The sequence below is a fragment of the Protopterus annectens genome, chromosome 2.part0, assembly GCF_019279795.1.
Source record: "Protopterus annectens isolate FY-2018-M chromosome 2.part0, PAN1.0, whole genome shotgun sequence".
NCBI lineage: Eukaryota > Metazoa > Chordata > Ceratodontiformes > Protopteridae > Protopterus > Protopterus annectens.
This window is the reverse complement of record NC_056728.1, coordinates 1,878,460,320-1,878,483,009: the sequence shown is the minus strand read 5'-3', so window position 1 is coordinate 1,878,483,009 and position 22,690 is coordinate 1,878,460,320.

The window sequence follows — 22,690 nt, the reverse complement described above, 5'->3', positions numbered from 1 at the left end:
TGACCTTCTCCTTGTCCAGCCTGGTGAGAGGGATGTGTGTGTGTCTCACTACTGAGTCGACTATGACTAGGAAATTTTGTTTAGAAGTGTTTTGCCTTAGGGGCTTGATTGATGAGACACTGTTATATGTGTTACTATGTATACTGGTGAATTCTGTTCAAGTACCAGTATGTGAGGGTTTTCAGCACTCAGCAGGTCTCTGGTCTTTTGATAAGCTCTTGGTGAATACCTGAGCATATGTGGGTTTATGTGTCTTGACTTTATCTTGTGTAAGAGGAGAGGTGTGTGAGCTGACAGCCTTTTTGATGTCTTGTTTATTGTTATTTGAGAGGGCTGATTCAAGTTTTATGGATATCTGTCACATACTGTATTTGTTTACTTTAGGAGCAGGTGGCTGAAGGTATACATAAGGCAATAGCTATCTTGACTCAAAAAGCCCATGTCAATCAGGCTGGCTAGAGAAATGTTAGGAAACTGATTGCCCATAGCAGCAGGTAATTCCTGGTTTGTGGGAGGGCAAAAGATCAGCTTTTGCTCCTGGATTAGTAGAAGGACTTAAAACTATATAGGATTAATGAAGAAAGTGGGGCGACATTGACATTGCTTAGCTGAGCTGCCTGCAGTGCAACTGTGCACAACTGAGTTGTCACAAGACGGGTAGGGAAGCCTGAGAGGGTTTCACTGAGTGGTGTGCAGTGTAAAAAATGTGATTCTAGGCATTTGAGTATATGCAGAGCACCGCTAACCCCTGTTGCACAGTACACAGCTACACACAAATGCGGTGCATAAATACAAATTAATTTAAACAGTTCTAATGCAATCTACCAATCAAATATCCAGTCACAGAATCTTTATTCCAGCAATCTCCAACTGAGATGGGTCTTGAACTACACACTTCTACCACAAGGGTGCGAGGGACCTCTTAACTTAACATGGCTGGTTTTAGTGCTCAAGTAACACCAAACAGTCTAAATTCAGGAAGTCTGAATCTAGCCTATCCTGTTTAAGGCAGATGAAGCAAAATATGCAATTACAGAATGAATCAGTCAGAGCAGCAAAAACAGTATAAAATGAAGCAACAGTTCAGTGAAATACAGTACACAAGTGCAAAACACAGGCTTAAATTCTTATTTGTTGCAGATTTCATTGGATTCTCTTAGATGCACTTCAGATCTGTGGCTAAGAATGTGAAACTCTGAGCAACTCCAGTAAACTGTGAGACACCCCTAGTATCATCTTCTTCTCAAAAACAGACACTGCTGATGTGATCAGATATAAAGTGTTGTCTGACACTTTAAAAGCCAGACTTGTGCTGTAGCACGTGCGTTACGTACTGTGCTCTGGAAATAGGTAGGGTTTGTCTCTCACTGCAGTTAACCGGTTTGTGTGTGCATTCAACAATCAGTAGGGTGATAATTTTAAAAAGGCAAGTGAGTCCACAACTGTGTCAGACACTCCTCCAAACATCTTCTTGTAACATACATTGATGATGTAGTCCTGTATAACATGCACTCTGACAGTACTGAAGGCAGATTTGTGCTGTGGCAGTCACATTAAGTACTGTGTTCTCAGTCTTCTTGACCAAGGCAACTGAAGTGTGTATAGTTTCAAATATTCATTTTCAGACAGTTTTACACCTAGATGTGACTCCACATCCATGCCAGACAATCCTCCCAAAATGTTCTTTTCAGCAAACAATGATGCTATCATACTCCATAAAGTGCAATGTGACAGTGTTAAGGCCAGATAAATGTGGTGGTACTAGTGTTACATTGTATGGCATTCATCTTATATACCTACACAGGTGTATAATTCAAATTAGACCCAGTCTACTGCTGTGTTTGTGGTTGGTGATACATTGCTGTCACTGTATGATATTGTGAATTGCTACGCATTTCACTACCACTTAGGAGAACCTTTAACATTGCCCCTGCATCCATCATCTTTTTTTCTCATCGGGCCACATGACATCCTTCCTATAGAGGAGTACCAGATGTCCTTATGTCAAATATACATACACATATCATGAAGCAAAATCATTCAATGAGACTCTCCAAGCCATCTCCAGACCACTACATGTACATGTGTTATTGCTAATTCTGTCATGTAACTCCAGAAAAACAGTTGAGTCCAAACAGGCTGTCTCAAACTTTTATTACATAAAAACAAATAAAATAATTGTAAAATAGTTTTACAATGATTTTATTTGTTTTTATGTAATAAAAGTTTGTGACAGCCTGTTTGGACTCAACTGTATTTCTGGAGTTACACTGGTTAAATGGCAAGCGAGTCCTTAAGGAGAGGAAGGGAGTTTTCTACATTTGCTAATTCTGTCATGGTGTAGTGCACATATTACATAAGGACAGTGCCATTATGTGCTGCAATCAAAATAATGCAAACACACATAACCTTACCATCTCCCATTACATAAATACATTGAGTTTGTTTTAAATGGTAAAATAATGGCTAGGAATGTATGTGATGTTGCCTATTAGCTTACTAGTGTCCTATGATCCTATGCATATTTCACATGTCAGAATTGCTGTCATTAACATGTGATGTGTTGAGGCATGAATGTATGGTAGCCTACAAGAGGGAATTGCAATCTGTGATGTGAGGTAAGTTACTGTTGGCCACTGCTGACATTTGATAACATGTTCCTTCCATAACAGCTATAGTAATATGCCTGCTGAGAACCATTGACCTGGGATGACATTATGTATATTGTTGGCTTATTGAGGTATGTGTTTTTGTAGGGGAGTAGATTGACATTCTACATAGTTCTCATTTAACCATCATAGTGACACTTGCAGTATGGCACATTTGTGCATGAGTATGCCTACCATCAGTAAATGGTCTATGATATACAGCAATATAAATTCATACTGATTACATGACACACAAGTCTTATTTCATCCACATGATGTGATATACACCAAAATACCACATTTTGATTTAATCGCAACCTTGTGGAATTAATTTTATGTGCAATTGCATTGATATTCCCAAGGATTATTGAGGTGGCCTCCAGTACCATTGTGTGACTATCAGCATTTGTGTCAGTAACTGTTCTGCTTTAGCCACAACCAACTCATTTGTAAAGTGTCCTTATATGGTATCAGGCTGCTCAAACACAGCTTTCCAATGAAAAACATATAGGCATATATTATGCAATTGATGTAATTATGTGACACAGGTTGAATTGTATGACTGTGTGAACAGTACCACTGTGTGGCATGTGATGCATAACCAAGGTTGTTTTTGGAGGAGTTATCACGGATCATTTATTTAAATAAGTTGTTGTATTCACACATCTAAATACAGAGCTGTTTCTGGATGCTACCAGCCATACTTAACTGGACGAAATACACAATCTGCTTGCTGACAGTTTGCCTTACACTTCACCCCCTGTCACCACTGGCCATCAGCCAAAGTATACATGTAAACATTGCTCAGTTTATTTTCTCAGGATAGCAGCTCATCTGTGCACTTTCTATAGCTAAAAAACAAAAAGTCATTGGGCCCGGACAACATCCCATGTTGCCTATAGCATGACTTAAAACCTGACCTAGCAGACACACTTGTATTCCTACTATAAAATAGGCCCCAGACAGCCTATGTACTTGTAGAACGGTGTACAGAAACAGTCAATTGTCTGAATGGGGGAACATCACATGATGCATGGACTTATTGACCCAAAATCCTGACTCTCCTCATTTGTGAGGCAGACCAATGAGTCATCATGGACCTTTTCAAGAAGGACACCAGTAATCTTGCGACTGTGTGCCAAGCCCATATTTGAAGCGTTAAGGCTACATCATGTCTGTTAAGTCTGTTTGGTGTCCTCAGGAAGGTCATCAGGGGCATGCATGAGGAAAATACAATTATCCACCATAACTTGACCTGACAAAGTCATTTGACACAAATCCACACTCAGGTATTATAGATAAACTGTCTCAAACACCCACATCACCAAGTGGATAAAGAAATGGATCACATACAAGGCACATTATGTCAAAGTGTGTGAAGTCATCTCAGTTTTACTCCAGTGACCAGGTCTGTACTTCAGGATTCTCCATTGGGCCCTTTCCTGTTCATTAATTAAGTCCCAGATGCCAAGACAAATGTAGACATCCTGTGTCTAACCAGCTTTGTGTATGACTGCAAATTGTGTACAATTACTGAATCCAAGATTTGTATTGGTATAATGCAGACAATATTAACACATACAAACGATTGTTGCCAGGGCCATGGAGACACAGTAGATGAACACAAATTAATTAATGGGATGGATTATTTATTTTATGGAAGCAAATACACACGCTAATAACAGTATAGACAGAACACCTCTATGAGCAGACCATGTATTATGTGACCTGTGTACTCAGGCAAATAGTATGCAAAACTTACAGCAGCATGTGCCCACAGTAGTGACTAATCCCTTGCATGTAGCACAGCTTCTGAGTATGTGCAGAACATTCACATAAAAGGTCATTATAGTCCCATTGTTTCTTAGCCGTCATTACACAAATAATTGAGTGCTATGTGCCCTTCTGCATGTACCTCCAAACACATTTTCCAGGGATGATTTACTAAAGTGTATCACTTTTGCCACAGTGAGCTACCACACATATTATCAGGCATACCCATGTATTCCTTTAGCTGCATAACCACTAGGAGTTAACATTGCAGACCTCCCCTCAAGGTGTTATACAAGATGCATGTGTGACACATGTGCCTGTGATGCACCCCAGTAAATGCATATCTCATTGACAACATTGATAGCGTGGGTTACAGTTGCGCAAGTGTGGATTGTTGTATATATATATATATATATATATATATATATATATATATATATATATATATATACATATATATACACACACCATGCAAACCTGACAACTAGGCAGGATTGATCTTAATTTAAAATATAAGTGTGAGAGCGTCCCTCTTAACACCTATGAAAAGTGTTAGTTATTGAGGAAGGTATGCTTGATTCCCTTTGCAGATTACTGACAAATCATGACAGCTATACAAGTGTGTTCATGCAAAACATGTATACTATCTCACAATCACACATTTTATGTCAATGAAACATGACTGGTCATATTATTCTGATATTTTTATTTATTTAATATTTGTGTACCGGTAAATTCCGACTTGGAACAAAGCCAATTTTCAGCGGAGGCCTAGGGAGAAACGCTCAAGACACATGTCTTTCTAACATGGGAGGAAACTGGAGCACCTGGAGTAAACCCACACAGATGCAGGGAGGACATGCAGACTCCACACAGAAGGCATCCCAGCCGAGAATTGAATGAGAGAACCTCTTGCTGTGAGGCAACAGTGCAACCTATGCACCACCACCATCCACCGTGATAGTGTCCCTGATTGTTCATGCTTCTGTCTACTGGTGTCCATAAGCCTGTTGTTATGTGTTCCACTTGGTTGAGACCTATACTGACATTTTAGTCATATTCAAGCAATTCATTTTGCACAGCTTTACAATATGCATATACCCCCTACTCTATATACTGTCTTTGATAAATGTCCTCTTCAGTGATTATGTCAGGGTGCTTATATCACAAACAATCATCTCCATCAATATGTGACCTTGTGTGACAGTCACATAATATATAAATAACTGTGTGATGATATGACTATACCCAAACAGGAGGTGTAAACAGCAGTACATGCACTATCATGTAGATATGTGATTACTGTTCAGCTATAACTGCCTTGTCTTTGGGGTGTACATACATTAACATTCCCTTATCTGCTGTACATTATCATGTTTTACTTGTCCTCTTCTCCTGTCTTCCTTCCTGCAATTCACTTGTGTGACCCCTTTCAATACACACACTTCCCCAGAATAATTATTTATAATGTAGTCTATGTATCCTTGCTGATCACCACCAAAACATTTCTTCATTATGTGTAAAATAGGATTGCACAGTACTCTGCACTGACTATACTTTTCTATAATCTGTTAGAATGTTATGCATTGCCTTATATGAAAACCTGGTAGTCACTGAGGCTGTCCGCGCAATCCTGCAGAACTAGTTTGCCCAGAGGTAAACATGTCTGCATGTCTGCAGGTGTTTGTGTTGCTTTACACAGTTTCCTGGTCATCAGTACTGTTGCAAATCATGAGACCACAAATGTATTCATGTGAGTACGATGCGCGGCATGTATATGCAATTAGTACTGTTGCTCATCATGCTAACCCAAAAACTCCATGTGTGTCTGTGTGTGTATTACCCTTTGCCTCTTTGCCAGAGCCATGGCATATTGTGTACACCTACATCTGCCAGCAGCAGATTCTTGCTAAAATCCCTGCTGGTCTCTGGAAAGTACCTGTAGTAAGTATACATAATGCTATTTAATGAATACAAAATAGTTCACTATCATGAGCACAGTGCATGGCAATACGTACACAATAGCTGTACTTAGATTAACAATGCATGAATCTGGCCCAGATAGAGATAGATGTACATGCACAAGCATAATTATAAATTTTAAAATGAAATCTAGCCCGTGTTGAAAAGATTAAACCTACTGACAGGCACAAAATATATCTAATGTGCAGTGCACGTGCATAGGTATGAATGTGCCCTTCTTTTTTTTTTTTTTTACAATTCTTATGTCTTATCGCATATTACATATCGTATGTGTTTATTATAGCATGTCTTATGAATTATTTATGTAATTTAATGTACAATGTATTACTCAGGCCATGCATTTGCATGCATCTGAAATGTAATTGCAAATACAAATACTGCCTTTTACATAGAAATTCAATCCCAAGACTAAGTAAAGTCACAGACATACAGGTATCTCTGAAGTATATCTCTGTTTATTTTTAAATTTGTATGTCTCTAATTATGATGTTGAAAAGTATGTTATCCTGTGGCAATGACAGTTGATAAGCAAAGATTCATACATCATCATTTTATCTAATGGGATCAAGTCCCAGGTAGTACTGCTCAATCTTATCAGTATGCAAGTCTCTGCAGTCCAATATATCACAAGACATGCCATCTTTCTTCCAAACCGCCATAATTATAACAAACAACTTAAAGCATTTCAGAGTTTAATATTGGTACATGTCAATACTTTGAGTATCATAAATGGCCAAGTCTCTCTGTCATTGTTAACCCCTTCTGTGCTAATGTGTCTGGCAAGCCATTGTTGTGCTTCCAGTTGTGCAAACACAGCTTGCAAAGCTGTGGGTCTTTGTGCTCAAGCTGTTACATGCAAGATCTGAACTGGGTGCCAATTCAAACCCATATTTCTAGCTTGACTGCTGCATACATGGCTGTATTTAAAGCATGAAGGTGGGGTATTGATGAGTCTAGGATTTTTGTGGAAGTCCTTGTGACATCCGTGCCCTGGCCCAGCAATCAAGGAGCCTCAATCCTTACCACTAACACCAGGGAGATCGTCTCCTAGAAGAGGAAAGGATAACTAATACATACAGTAAAGTAAAATTTTCCTTAAGTGCACACAGAGATCACAGTCAGTCTGGGGCTGGTTGCTCCCTTGCTCTCCAGGTCCCCAGTAAGACTCCCTACTGGCACAGCTATAAGGTCCAGATCTCAGCCTAGCTGGCAAGCTAACCTCCAGTACCGTCTCTGTCCAACCAGTGCTTCATGTCCCTGCCCAGGTAGCTGACACACACCCACACTTTGAGATAGGTATTTATACAACTTCACAGACACTCCTGGGAAAGGCTGACACAGATTCTCCAGCTGTGCCCCTTTAACCAGACTATATGGTAGTAATTACTGCCTCCACAAGCTTAATAATTATCAGCTACTCAAAGGCCCTTAAAAGGGTGTACAATTATTACTGCACAATATTATTATCCAATTGGTAATGTGACTATTCAGTCTAAGGCTTATTAGAGTGGCGTATTACAATGAACTCTCTAAATATGCAATGTACTCTAAAGCCTACTTCTCTACACAAACCAGCCACAGGTAAAGGTTTTTAAAATATTTAATAATAAATAATTAGAACACAAGACAATACTACTAGACCACAGAGATATCTAAGAGTTCAGAGATCACACAGAAACTTAAAATAATACAGTAGGATATGTCTGATGTTAAAGAAAAGCACTTAATCTAACATTCTAATCTTTAGCTATTTTTAAGAGAAAACACAGTACTATAATCCTACTTACATACATAAAGAATATAAGCAGTACTGGGGTTGATGGTCCAAGACAAATGCTTCTAGTCTCTCACTGAACAATAGTTTTTAAAACACTAACAAACAGCTCTGCTAAGGCCCTCCCAAATTACATCATTTTGACACTTAGGTTTTCCCAGTATTCACATTACATCATTTTGATACTTAGTCTGGAGTTCCCAGGCCACAAACTGCATTATTTGGCAAGCTAACACCTGCTCTGGGAAACTACAACAATAAAAGACATTTCACATGTATACCCTAACAATTATTTCTTAAGTTAAGACAATAGAAAGAATGCGTTCAGCCAGACTCTTTGGCACCATTTTTTTAGATAATTGTAACTTCAAAGAACATTTGAAATGCTTGGCTTGGTTTTCCTTACAGCAGATGGCAATGTTGCAACAGTCTTGAAGTTCACATTTTACAGTGTTTTCTTTCATTTAAGCACACAAGCCTGTATTTTGTATTTATTTATACAAATGATAGAATTATGTATCAAATTCTATTTGACTAGGCTGGCAGCCTTCACCCATCTTTCCCCAATCTTCACAGTCCTCATGAAGTGTTACAGCTGGATGCTAATGCAGGGGGAATATACTGTGTTTGTAAGGATGAGGCTTGGAATAGCTTGTTGAAGCCTGTCTCCAGTGCAATTGACATCCAACACACTGGGGAACAATACTGTCACCATTAAAGTGGCATGAAGAGGTGCAAGTGGAACTTCCTGGGGTGAAGACAGGAAGAATTTAAGACTGCAAACACCCATCAGTTGTGTAAATATACTGACTCATTACCCATCTATGATATAGCATTACTTAGCCAGCTAAATCAGTTATTCATTATGCTTTCGAAAATCTGTTTTTTTTTTCTTTTCTGTACTGTACAGCTGCACCAGAGATAGGAAATAAACAATGAGGCACACCAGGAAAGACTAATTGACCTCAGAGACACGTATGGTAAGTTTGCATCTAGTCTGAGTGCAAGGCAGAGAAGTATTTTCAGTCCATCACTGTATATTATTTTCAGCAGGCAAACCTTAACCTTTATATCACCTGCACATACCTGCTCCAATAGCTCTTGGTGATTGCATTAGGCAATGAGTACATCAGCTTAATTGTATGTGAGTTCCATACCAAGAAGTACATATTATTTTTTTTCAGAATACTATTTAAAAGACTTTAACTGCATTGTTGCATAATATTAACAATCAAATGTTGGCAAATGCAAGTCTTACCTTTGAAACCAGATATCTGATATGGTACAGTGAAATCCATGAGTGTATTAGCCACATCATACGTTGTGATTGATTGATTGATTTTATGACACATTAATGCCTTCCCATCATAGCTGGATGTGGTCAAGGTATACTTATGTGTTTGTCATATTGTTTTATGCATTAAAATAATAAAGTAATGCGGCATGTCATTGATCTAATTCTCTTTTTTTTGTCTTCCCATCCTATCTCTCTTTTTTTCCTGGGTGTTTAGTTTTTAATTCATTGTTGCTGAAAAAATATGACCATCAGCACAGGGAGGTAGACTGATCACTTGGGTTTGGCCCACCATACCTCCACAGGTGGCTGAGGTAGCTGATGTGGCTTCACCACAGGCACCACAGACACCCAGCACATTTGAGTCACAACCTGTTAGTGTTGCCTCCACAACTCCTGGCCTACCTGCTCCACCTGCATCAAGTAGCTCTGCCCTAGCTGCTGGTACAGTGGTACCCTCCAGGAGCAGTAGTAGTAGAGGTGGTGATTTTTTTCACCTAGCAGGAGCTGATAGGGCTGGTATAGAGCATTATGGAGAGGGGATTAGTGCTCAAATTGGCACAGATGAAAAGGTCTTGTGATATATTGTGAAAATAATGCCATGTCTGGCACTGACTCACTCAGGCTGATGCAGAAGACAGTGATGACAGTTCTGAGGGTGAGGAATAGAATTTCACTGTTCTCAACCTGGACAGGAATGTACCTCTGAGGTCTCTACCTATTCCTAACCATGGTGCCCATCAACCTTTTGTGTCCATTACCATCACTATCTGTCTTGTATGTCCTGTAGGTGTGCACCTGCTATTTAACCTTCTCTACATACCTGACCCTCTCATTCTCAAGCACTTTCTCCAACATTCCTCTGTCTCCAAAATGAAGAAAGAAATGGGCACTTGCTTCACAAAGAAAATTATGCCCCATACATAACTCACCACTTCACCTATGTGTCATGTTGACACACTTGATTTGGTCCACTTGGCTGTACAACATTATTATGTTATTGTTATCCATCCCAGTTATGGTGACCGTCCAAAGTCATGACACTGTGTGCATGATACTACCTTTATGTTCTGAAGAAATGTATAGCTATGGCTCTTTCCCACCTGCCTCCTGCAAGTTCCTGTATTCTTTCCCCTCTGCTATACCATCTGCTTGACACCCCCATTTTCATGACTGTCCTCTCAACCACTTTTTCACATGATTAATCTAGTCAAAAAGTAGAATCCCACACAACACACAAGGCCAGAAATGACCCACTGAAAAGCCGTCACTTTTTGTCCTCAGCATTTGTGCAGAGGTTGGCATAGTGCACCAGTGTTGAGTGATGGTAAATGCCATTTAACTTCCTGTGGTAAAATATGAAAATTTTAATTTAAGTTGCAGTGTTCCAGTTACTTTTTGCGCAAATGGGCTTGAAACCACAGTGCTGTGAGAATACATAGTAAAGACAGACTAAAGGTGCCACTGTAAAACAGTTACTGTAACAATTCCTAAGCTATTGAATGTAATGAACTTGCTATGTGGTGTATTGAGATAGTTCCCCTGTCTATATCCTGATGTTTTTGCATAGTGTCATGGGTTCAGTTACAGCTGTAGGTCAAATTATAATTTCATGACATTTTATATTCCTGTCATATGGTTAACTGATTGGTATAATAGCTAGAGTGTTTACCTAACAAGCATAAGGTACAGGGATTGACTTTCATATTTCTGTCATATGGTTAACTGATTGGTATAATAGTTGAAGTGTTTACTTCACAAGTATAAGGTACATGGATTGGTTTTCACCTTTGGTAGTGAAATTGGCCAAGCTTAAAATCGCCCACTCGGGCAGCATGTCTAGTACTGAACTATGATCTCTATTTATGACATTTTATTAAGATGCCATTTGCATAGTGCAGCAAGAAAACTGTCACAAAAACATTGCACTACCATATGGGAGACATAGCAAGCCACCCTTATCCTGCCTATGATTTAATGTCGGTTATACTCCCATTCCCCTTCATGGTCCCTGTAGCAAGCACTTTATTATACACAGCATGACAGATTAATAATAAGGAAATAAGTAAGATTTACATTCTATACAGATGGATCTACATGTCCCTGAAATAAATACTGTTACTATGTATTTCTCCATTTCTCTCTTTCTCTCTCTCTGTTTACTCCTTCTGCTTCAGTAAGGTGTCACTTTCCTTCAGTTGTATGATTTAAAATTTGTGTAGTACTGAGATGAGATAATGTTCAACTATATAGACAGATTTTTGCATACTTTAAAGGTCCTAATCCAGGCATTAGTCAAGTGTTAGTGGAATGTTTTAGTACCCTGTCTTATGTGCAGCTGTTGCCTACGTATTGCTATAAGCCACCAGTAACGTGTTTCTGTCAGGAGATACTAGATCCCTGATGTCCACTCCCCACTCACTACATATCGTTTCCCTCCTGTCTATTTAGTCTTTCTCTTCTGCATTTACACAATCTGGCATGAAGCACCACTTGCACCTCAGGCTAACTGGAAGTACACAGCTCATGGCAGAATCATGTGGGTTTGTGCCTTTGGCCACATTAGTCCGGTGCCCTTTGTGCTACTGTGCTTAGGTATGTTAGTCAGGCTAATCTTCAGTCAAACAAGTTGAACAGCTGAATGTGCAACATACAAATGTCATGAGGGCAAAGAAGAGTAATACATATATTCTCTTTTTCTTCAATCTACTGTCATATTTAAGTTTTGTGAACTAGGAGTTCCTATGTGCAGTGGTTAGATAATATTCAGGTCTGTACAATTTTTCTTGGAATACTGTTAAGGTTCAAATCTAGACTGATGCCAAAGTGTTTTTGAATGTTTGTTATGACTCTTGAGGATGTAACTGTTGGCTACACATTTCCTTAATACACCACTATCCTACTGCTGTATTAATGTGCTGCTCCCTATTGTGAAGACTGTCTTGTACAGATCTGCCTGAATAATATAAGAATAAAGCAAATAGTAACGCAATACAACATAAATATGTACATAAATGAGCCATAAATTAATCTCTTAGTATGTCTGTATGTGTATTCCTGTCAACAACTGTTCACTCTTCCCACCCCTTCTGTGTCATCAAATAAATCTCCTTGATTAAAAACTTTGCATAACCCATGTTTCCACCAGAAATATAACATGGCTGGTCCATCATGTGTTTCCTAATACACCTCAAGCATACATATAAGGATTAAAGAACTGCAACTGCCATGATAAATGTGTAAATCCTGACACAGGAAACATGACTATTAAGACATATACATTCTGTATTTCATCAGAGTCAGACATGGTTGTATTTGTATACTGCTTATTTGTGCAAAAGTCAGCACAGAGTACTATACACCATTGTTAATTCCCACTCTGTGTTCAACACCTCAGGATAAGATCACTCATACACTAATACTTTGCCATCAGCAGTGCAAGTGAGCTTGCAACCACTGTGCTTTAGGCAGAGAGTAAAAAACATATATTTAAAATTCATAATTATTTGTTTAGATTGTACAACTTCAGTATGTCTTATTACATTTTGAAAACAAGGTTTCTGTATTTCACAGTGATGTCTACCTACACTCCAACAGTTATACTTGCAACTTTCTGTGTTACAATTGTGGGTGACCTTTTCACACATAATCCATCCCTTACTCTGTAGTGCATTGTCATATTTAAGAAGTATCTGTTTGTATTGTCAATGCACATTGTTCAAGAATGAGACAAGACAAGTAATAGTGACACTATAAATGTTTACTATTTCCATGCAATTATCCAGGAATGAACTTGCAGGAATGCTTGACTGATAATCTACTAATTTGCAAATGTGCTTGTCATTGATATCCCACATTCTGAAACTTGTATGTCCCTCTCAGTAACACAATGTACTTGAGTGACAGTATATAAATCTTAGCAGAGAGGTCTGCCATTACATGGAGCAAGCACAGAGCTGTTACACTGGCCTGTCTACACACATGCATTTGTCCCAAAACCTGTGATATATAGTGACAGATGTTCCAAACAGAGACATTTTACTAAGCACAAATGTGCATTTTCACATCACTATAGTCAGACTTCTTGTATGACACTTGCAGTTCCTGCTATGTTCTCTAGATTGTGTATCTAGATAGATAGGAGGTTCAGGTCTCACCATGGGGTAATTGAGTATATTTGTGTGGGGAAGGTCCTAGTGACAGGTAAGTAACACCTCAGTGTCAAATATGCTGTGTTCACTTCCACTCAGGAGAATACATTTAACTTTGGACACAGCACCCTCTGTGCTTTATCCTAACTTTAACAGAAACATCAACTCTTTAACACACAGATGAGGTCATCGTGTCAAAAGTGGACTCTGTCCCCTTAAGAGTCATATTTCTCATGTGATACTTGTAGTTTACACTGTGTTCTTTCGATTGTGTAACTAGATAATTAGGAGTTTCAAATTCCCCAATGGTGAACTTTTGTGTATGGCTGCAATATAGCTCCCTAAAGAGATGTGCTGTATCAACTTTCAGTCATGGAAATAATTTACTCTGGGTGAGTATTCTACCAACCCCTTATCCCACTTTTACCACAAACTTCTCTGCAACACACTGATGAGGTCATCATGTCAAAAGTGCACTCTCTCCCATTAAGAAAAAGACTTGTCCTGTGGTGCTTGTGGCTATTGTGTTCCCTATGTTGTATAACTAGGTAAATAAGAGGTTCAGTTCTCACAGTGAGGGTCTTGTGTGTGTGTGGCTTCTGTGCCAGGTACATATAGCTTCATAAACAGACGTGCTGTGTCATCTTCCACTCATGGGAATAATTCCACCATCTCCTTATCACACTTTTACCATAAACACCTTTTCTGTTTCACACTGATGATATCATTATATCAAAAGGGCACTCTGGATGCTTATGTCTCAGACTTCACCTGTGGCAATTGTAGCTAATTCTGTGATCTATACATTGTGAAATTAGATATGAAGAGGGTTTAAATCCAGCATTGATCAAATAATGTAACTGCATATACTGTCATATATAACCCCTTATGTAAACTTCCAGTTACGAAACAACCCTGTAAATTTGTATAAACCAGGCAATAACCAATTGGAAACACAATGAATACATCAGGCTATCAAAAATGAAGTACATCACAGTGCTTGTATAAATTATCCTGTGGCATTGGCTGTTGATACTATGCTCTCTAGACTGGGTAAGTCCAGCGAGTTTGAATCCAGCAATGACTGACTACCGTATGTGTTTGTCTATCATACTGTGTAGAATAGGCTTTTAATGCATGTAGCTGTGTAGTGTTACTTTACAGTTCAACTACTTTCATACACTTTTATAAGAACATCAATGTATAAAGAATGGAGATGTCATCCATTCAAATATGCACTTTCACCACTGAAAAACAATATCTCATGTGGCACGTGAGATTCAGACATTGTTCTATACCTTGTGATCTTTGCTAGTCTGTGCAAATACAGCCATTACTCATTAGACTCATTTGTGTTAGCATGTCTGTGAATGTGTAGGTATGTAACAATGTTGTCAGCCAGCTATCTGCTTTGTACATGTGTAGTGGGGGATTCCTATTACAGCACTTTATTCTCATTTTCCACACACACAGAAATGCTTTATTGTATAAAGATGATGTCTTGGAATGACATTTGTCCTTCCCTTAAGAAATACTTAAGCATTTCCTATGGTGTGCGGGCATGAGACAATGCTCTGTATGCTTTTGTCTTAGTAAGACATGGGCTTGAGTCCATAGTTATCCAAACGGTGTGCATGATTGCCATTCTCACTTCATAGTGATGACTGCATTATACATCATGTGTATTTGGCAATGCCTAGGAGCAGGCAATGTTGTGTGAGAAAGACACATATAGCAACAGTCTTTTAAAGAAATTACAGGCACACATATCCCTTGCTGCAATAACATGATGTCACATCTTCAAAAACTCAAATATCTCACAACTTTAGTACCACTTGTACTATGATGTGCTCATGTCCCAATATCATGCAGCTTCTGTCATCACATAGTCAGGTGTTCCAAACTCATATTGACTGAATATAAGTATTGTGTGCCCTAATGCTATGTATAACTGGCATCCTCAAGTAATAAACTGTGTACAAGTCCAGTGGGGAAGCCTCCTTCAGACCTTTTATCTCATGCAGATTGCAGCACAATCATATGATGTAAGGACTACAAAGATGGAGTCTCACAGATTTATTTAGACTCACACTGTGCTGCATGTGATTCATACATGTCAGTAGTCAGTGGATTTTCATAGATTGCTGTTCAATCCAACAAAGGGCAACAGTCTATGAATGTACTGATGTTAGACAAATAACACTGCAGGAAGTTATTATTCTCAATTTGTACTTTGGAGAAGGAAATATAAAAACATTTTGTAATACCCTGCCAGTAATAAGTTATTCCTCAAACTTCATAGTGTGAGTGATCCTGTGCCACATGCATTCAGTAATGACTTACATATCTACACAGATAAAATATGTTTCAACCCTGGGCCAATGTTTTTAAACAAAGCAAAAGGAGTAGCTTCCTTTGCTAAAAATTGTGATTTAGCACTGCTCACAGTTCTGTGAACATTACCATAGTTAACTCCTTCTCATCTTTCTGACAAAATCTTACTGTACAAATTATTCTCAAATATCCTTTATTACTTCAGACATTAATTTAAATTAATTGTGATAAGATCCATTATGCTGTGTGGCAGATGTAGTCAGTACACAGGTCTGTACAGTGTTGTATGATAGGTGGGGGGTTTCAATGTAGTAACATCTGTCATATACCTGTGTCAGACTGGAGTTGTTTAGGCAAAGGAAGCATTTAAAGTATAAGAACAGTTTTAAGGCATCAGACTCCATGGTAAGGGATTCATACCCCTTACAATATGGAGGTGCTGTAAGCCCTTCAATTGTGTTTGCAATGATACACACAGTATGCCTATTTCTGTGGCACCACAGGTTGATATGCACCTGTCTGATATCTGCCCTGGAATGTGCTTGAGTCTGGCACGATGCAAATGTTGAGTATGTCATTGATTGTTCAAAGGAATTACTTAATTTCCAAATAGGAATGCACTGTATTGCATGTCTTCTTTCAAACTTGTTTGTATTGCTGTAATTATTTTTTTCACACTGTGGAGTTTTATAGGACATGATTACTTACATTACATGTCTTCCTGCATGGCATGATCTCAGATCATCATAAAATGTGGTTGGACCTCTGTTTAGACACTTTTTTGCATGTCTGTGTTGTTCACATGCTGTTATGGCAGTGTTTTCTGCTGCTCATTGCAGTAAAGCTCTGTAATCATGTAGGCTTCTCGCAAAGGCTGCATGATTGTTAATGAATCCCAAAGTCTATCTGTCTATCTGTCTATACAAACTATTTATGGTTAAAGTGGGATGTGAAGAGTTTCTTGACTGAGACTGCATAGTCAATACCATGAGCAAAAACATTATCACGGACACATTTTCATCCATGTATTTACTTGTAATAGGGTCACCTTTCATTTCCATTAACCATGATGTTTTCTGTTATTATTTTTGAGTTGCTTGATAAAGTTATTTGCCATATTTCTTTTGGATAGGATAAATTGATGAAGCTAGTTGGTGCCTTCCAGAATCATTCCAAAACAGCATAGTATAATTATTTTGTAATCTTCTTTATTGGTATTTCAATCAATTTTATCAAAGGTATGTATATACAACAGAACATCAAGGCAGAATTCATATCATGTATGCAGTTCTAAAATAGAGCATGATCTTTTCAAATGGTTTACGACTTTCAAGTCTTAGAATCTATAAACTTGACACAGATTGTAATCCTTCTATATTTCAATTATAATTAATGTATATTCATACTGTACATGACATGATGGTACAAATGGTGTCCTCTCTTACAACCTTAAGCATAACACCAGAATTTAATACTGTGTTACTTCTATTAACCTTTAGTATTCCTATCAAGTTTTATAAATAACAATGAGGAGGATGCATCTTCTTTAAACAGAATCCTTAATCAAGTTTGCATCAGCTTAATATTCCAGACCATACTCCATTTATCTCATCCAAGTTTAATCTCATCTGAGTCCTGTCCCATTATCTTCTGATTAACTATATCTTCCTGTTTATCATCTCTCGTGATCTTGACTAATTAGTGTATTTTTAGTTCTTCCCCCGACTTCCTTTCAAACCCTTAGCCAATGTATAGTAAATACATCTGCTTTATTGAACTAGGATGTTACAATGGTGAAAAACACAACCATGTCTACTTCATCACTCCCTTCTTTGCATTTCAGTCTTTTCCAGTACCTCTGCGTCCATTTTACTTATTGTCATTCCTTTTTGTGTAAGGTCTAAATATAAATTCCAACTCCTTTCTATTTTTAAAATCAAGTGAATTACATTATGAACTCCTGAACACCTCTACCTCCCCAAGGCCTTTTCCTGTGGAATACAGTTCAGTATTTGTTAGGTAATTAAAAGTACACAGCTCCAATACATGTGCACACCTTTATTCTCCCAGCGTTATTGTCTTGTAACTTTTTGCAACTATATTGTATTTCAATTTTATTTTGTAAATTCCTGTTTTTTTGTCAGTATACTGTATGTGGAGCTTTTCTCCCCAGGCCTCTGTTAAATAAATAAACACAATTCCTACTACAGCCAAGTATGTTATATAAATAAAAGTTTTCAGATTTTGCACTACAACCTCCAGGCCAACACAAAGGGACTCTGGCTGACAAAGTTCACAGACAATTGCAAGTTGGGAGCTATTATTAACTCCCCAAGTGATGTCGACATCCTACAAAATGGCCTCACTGTGACCAACCATTGGTGTCAGAACCATGACCTTAAGCTCAATGCCAAAAAATGTGTCCAGGTCCCATGAATTACCACATTGATGGTAGTCCACACTGAACACAGAAGACGTTATAACAGGTCTAGGAACACAGGTTGACAGCAACTTCTCTTTTGATCACCACATTGCCACTGTGGTCAGAAAGTCCTTCTATGTGGCATCTCATTACTAAGGGTTTTGCATCCAGTAAGAAAGAGGTCATTGCCTCCCTCTACTCTTCCCTCATTAGACGAATCATTGAGTACAATACCCCATTTGACATGTACCTCACTAGACACCTGCAACAACTGGAGAGGCCACAAAAGAACCTCACAAAGAGGATCCTAGGTCTTAAACACTTGTCCTATGTGGACAGACTCAAAAAACTCCATCTATTCTCTGTCTCATATTGCCTACTTAGAGGCGATCTCTGCTTAACTTACAAAGCCATGTCTGACCCAGCTCTGTTAGAAATGCTACAGCTAAAGAAATCACAATCCCTCAGCACCACACGCTCCAGAGACCTCAACCTCATTACCACAATTAACAGAACATGCTGGAGGGACAAAGACTGCCCATGCTATGGAAAAGACTTCCTATACATGTCAAGTAGAGCACCTCACTGACCCTCTTCAAGAGAAATCTTTATGAGTGGATGGGAAACAGAAAATTCACCCCGAGGATAACACCAGTGGCTGTACTTGACAGATGCACTGGGAACTAAGGTCGGGTGGCACTATGCCAGGGTAATCCAATGGCTAGGCTTGTAAAAGCCCCAGGGCCATTAGCTTAGTACACACCTATGAACCTATGAACAACTACACTGTCTTTTCAACATATAAAAATTAATACACACAATTAAAGCAAACAATTATCTTGAGATATTTAAAACAAATATAATACCACAGTTTCTGCTGCAGTAACTTTTCATTTTTACATCTCAAAAAAACATACCTTAAATTAAAGCTTTATCTTCATTATCAAAAGGCAAAATAGGCTTACCTTCCCGCAATACCATGAGAAATGTACTAATACTATTATCATGCCTGAAATAAACCTCATGAATTTACAAATTCTTCAAATTTTCAATTTCAACATCATTATCAGAAGCATTTTTAAAAGTGTGAATTATGTTAAATAAGCTTATATTTTTATAGCTTAATAAGCAGGGGCCTATCAGCTGTCATTGGTTAACTATGGTGTTTATCAAACAGTGTATAAACATACCTGGGGATTCAATGAACTCTGTCTAGGCTTAGTTCAAAGCCTACATGGAGTTTAAATGTTTGTGCAATGACCAGCATCTCTAATTTAATATGCATCCCATGTACCATGTTTAAATGTAAACAAGTGCAGTTTTGTGGCCAGTAGTAGTGTTGCTGGCCAGGAAACCATGTAAAGCAAGACAAACACTTGCAGACATGCATTCCTGTCTACCTATCACAAACTAGGTCTGCGGGATTATGCAGGAAGCCACAATGACTACCAGGATTTTTAATAAGGCTATATATATATATATATATATATATATATATATATATATATATATATATAGTTCCAACACATTACATGAAAGTGTACAAAATGCAGAGTAGTATATAAGCCTGTATCAGACATAATGAATAAAAGTTTTATAAATGATCAGAAATGGTACATAGACTGTATTATAAATAAATAGTAAGGGGAAGTATGTGTATTGAAAAGGGACACACAGATGAATTATAGGAATGAACACAGGGGAAGAGGACAGGTGAAACATGATAATGTACAACAGATGAGGGCATGTCAATGAAGACAGTTGTAGCATGAACAGTAATCACACATTGCCATGATACAGTATGGACTACACAGTTATTGTATATTATGTGACTGTCACACACTGTGACATATCAACAAAGCAGATTATTTGTGATATAAGCATCATGACATGAACAGTGGACAGGACATTTATTAGAGATGGCATATACAATAGGGATTATGTGCATATGGTAAAGCTTTGCAAAATGACTTGCCTGAATATAAATGTTTTGTCATCACAGGTCTCATCCAAGTGGGACATATAGTAACAGGCTCATGGACAACAATAGACAGAAGCATGCATAATCAGAAGCAATATCAAAATAATACCACTAGTATTCCCATGTCATCCACATAGCATATGTGACTGTGGCTGGTCATAGTTGGTTCTGAAAGAACACACTTGTACAACTATTATCATTCACTAAGAATCTTTGAGGGGAATGATGTATACCTCCCTCAAAATGTAACATCTGTCAGAAGTGTTTGAAGGGACACTGTTATGTCTGTATTAGAAATAGCGAGCAATCCTGGCTAGTTGAAAGGTTTGCATACCACTTTGTGTACTCATAAGGGTGCGTTGTCCATATTATAATTATCTTTTGTATTTTTGTTCATAATGGAACTAATCCTCCCATGAGTTTCCTTCATCTACCATGCTCCAATGTCTGTGACATCAGCCCTTTGTGTGCGTTGATACTATATTCATTATCCCAATATCACACTTGGATTGTCCACAATTTTCAGTCCTCTGTAAAGCTTTTTGGAAAAGGGATGTGTAAGTCAGTTTTGATATCTGACACAATAAATAATGGACTGGAAATGTCCTAAAACAGAGCCCTGAGGTACAGACCTGGTCTCTGGACTCTAGATAAAGGTGACGTCACATACTGCAACATATTTCTCTGCCATGTGTGTGTTCCAGTTGTCTACCCACTTTATAATGTAGGTGATTATGGACACTTCTGGCAGTTTCTCTGTAATACTTGAATGCTGATTTGTGTCAAATGCCTTGGCCAGGTCAAGTTACACAGGATGATAGGGTTGTCATTATGCATGCCCTTGGTAACCCTCTTGAAGACAGCAAACAGATGTAACAGACATGATATAACCTGAACAAATCAAATGAGGATTTAGCAAACAGTTTGGATATTACCTGTGCCCTTTTAGTGAAGGTCCATGATGACTCCTTGCCAACCTCACAGATGAGGAGAGTCAGGATGAGTCTATAACTCCATGCATCAGGTGATTCTTACCCCAAGTCGGAAGGATGCATGTTGCTGTAAACCCATCTATGAGAACATAGGCTTTCTAGAGGCTGTGCTGACATATGGATAAAATTGTGTCTGGGAGGTCAGGTTTAAAGTCACACTATAGGTAACCAGTGATGTTGTCTGGGCCCTTTGCTTCTGTGATATTAGCCATAGACAGTGCACAGATGTGCTGCCCTGCTGAAAATAACAACTGAGTAATGCTTGCATGTATACTTTGGCTGATGGCCATTGGTGACAGGGTAGTGAGATGTGAGACATAAGATTGTCTATACCCTCTTTGTGGGTATGTCAGCTGACATCCACACACAGATCAGTGTTTAGTTGTGTATTCCACTTAGCATTTCATATGTATTGGAATAAATGATTTGTGAGAAGACCTCCATACAGCCTTGGTCATTCATCACATTCCACACACTCTTGCTATGCACACAGATGTGCAATGTGCCAATGTCACATGCTTATATCATTTGCACAACATATGCCTATAAGTGTTTCATGGGCAAGCTGTGTTTGAGTAGCCTGATGCCATATCAGGACACATTAGAGAGTAGCTGTTTGTGGCTCATGCAGAAGATTTACTAACACAAATGCTAATAGTCACACAGTGGTGCTGCTGACCACCTCAGTAATCATTGGGTGTAACAACACAACTGCACATACAATGAATTACTTAAGGTTGCAATTGCAGCAAAATATTTGATACATTGTTTATCTATATCACAGCATAACAACCATGTGTATAGGACAAGACTTATATGACCAGGTATGTAGACACACCTGTGCCATACTGCAAGTGTTACTGTGATGGTGGAACGTGAACTGTGTAGATGGTTGATCTGCTCCACTACAAAAACACATGCCTAATATGCCACCAATATACATAACAAGTGTATCATACCATGCCAATAGTTTGCAGAGGGCATATTACTACAGCTATTACAGAAGGAGCATGTACTGCAATGGCATCAGTGGCCATAAATACATTAACTCACATCACAGATTGTAAGACCCTTTTGTAGCCATACTGTACATCCACACCTCATTGTAGCATGTCAACAGCGGCAACAGTGACATATCAACCATTCATAGGGTCATAGAACATTATTAGGCTAATGGCCAACATCACATGAAACCCTAGCCATTATTAGAAGCTGTAAAAGTCCCTGTCCATATGGGGCAGGTGCACCACACCATGACAAAATTAGCAAACACACATAGAGTAGTCTTGAGATGGCTTGCAGAGGCTCATGGAATTACTCCGTTTCATGATGTATGCA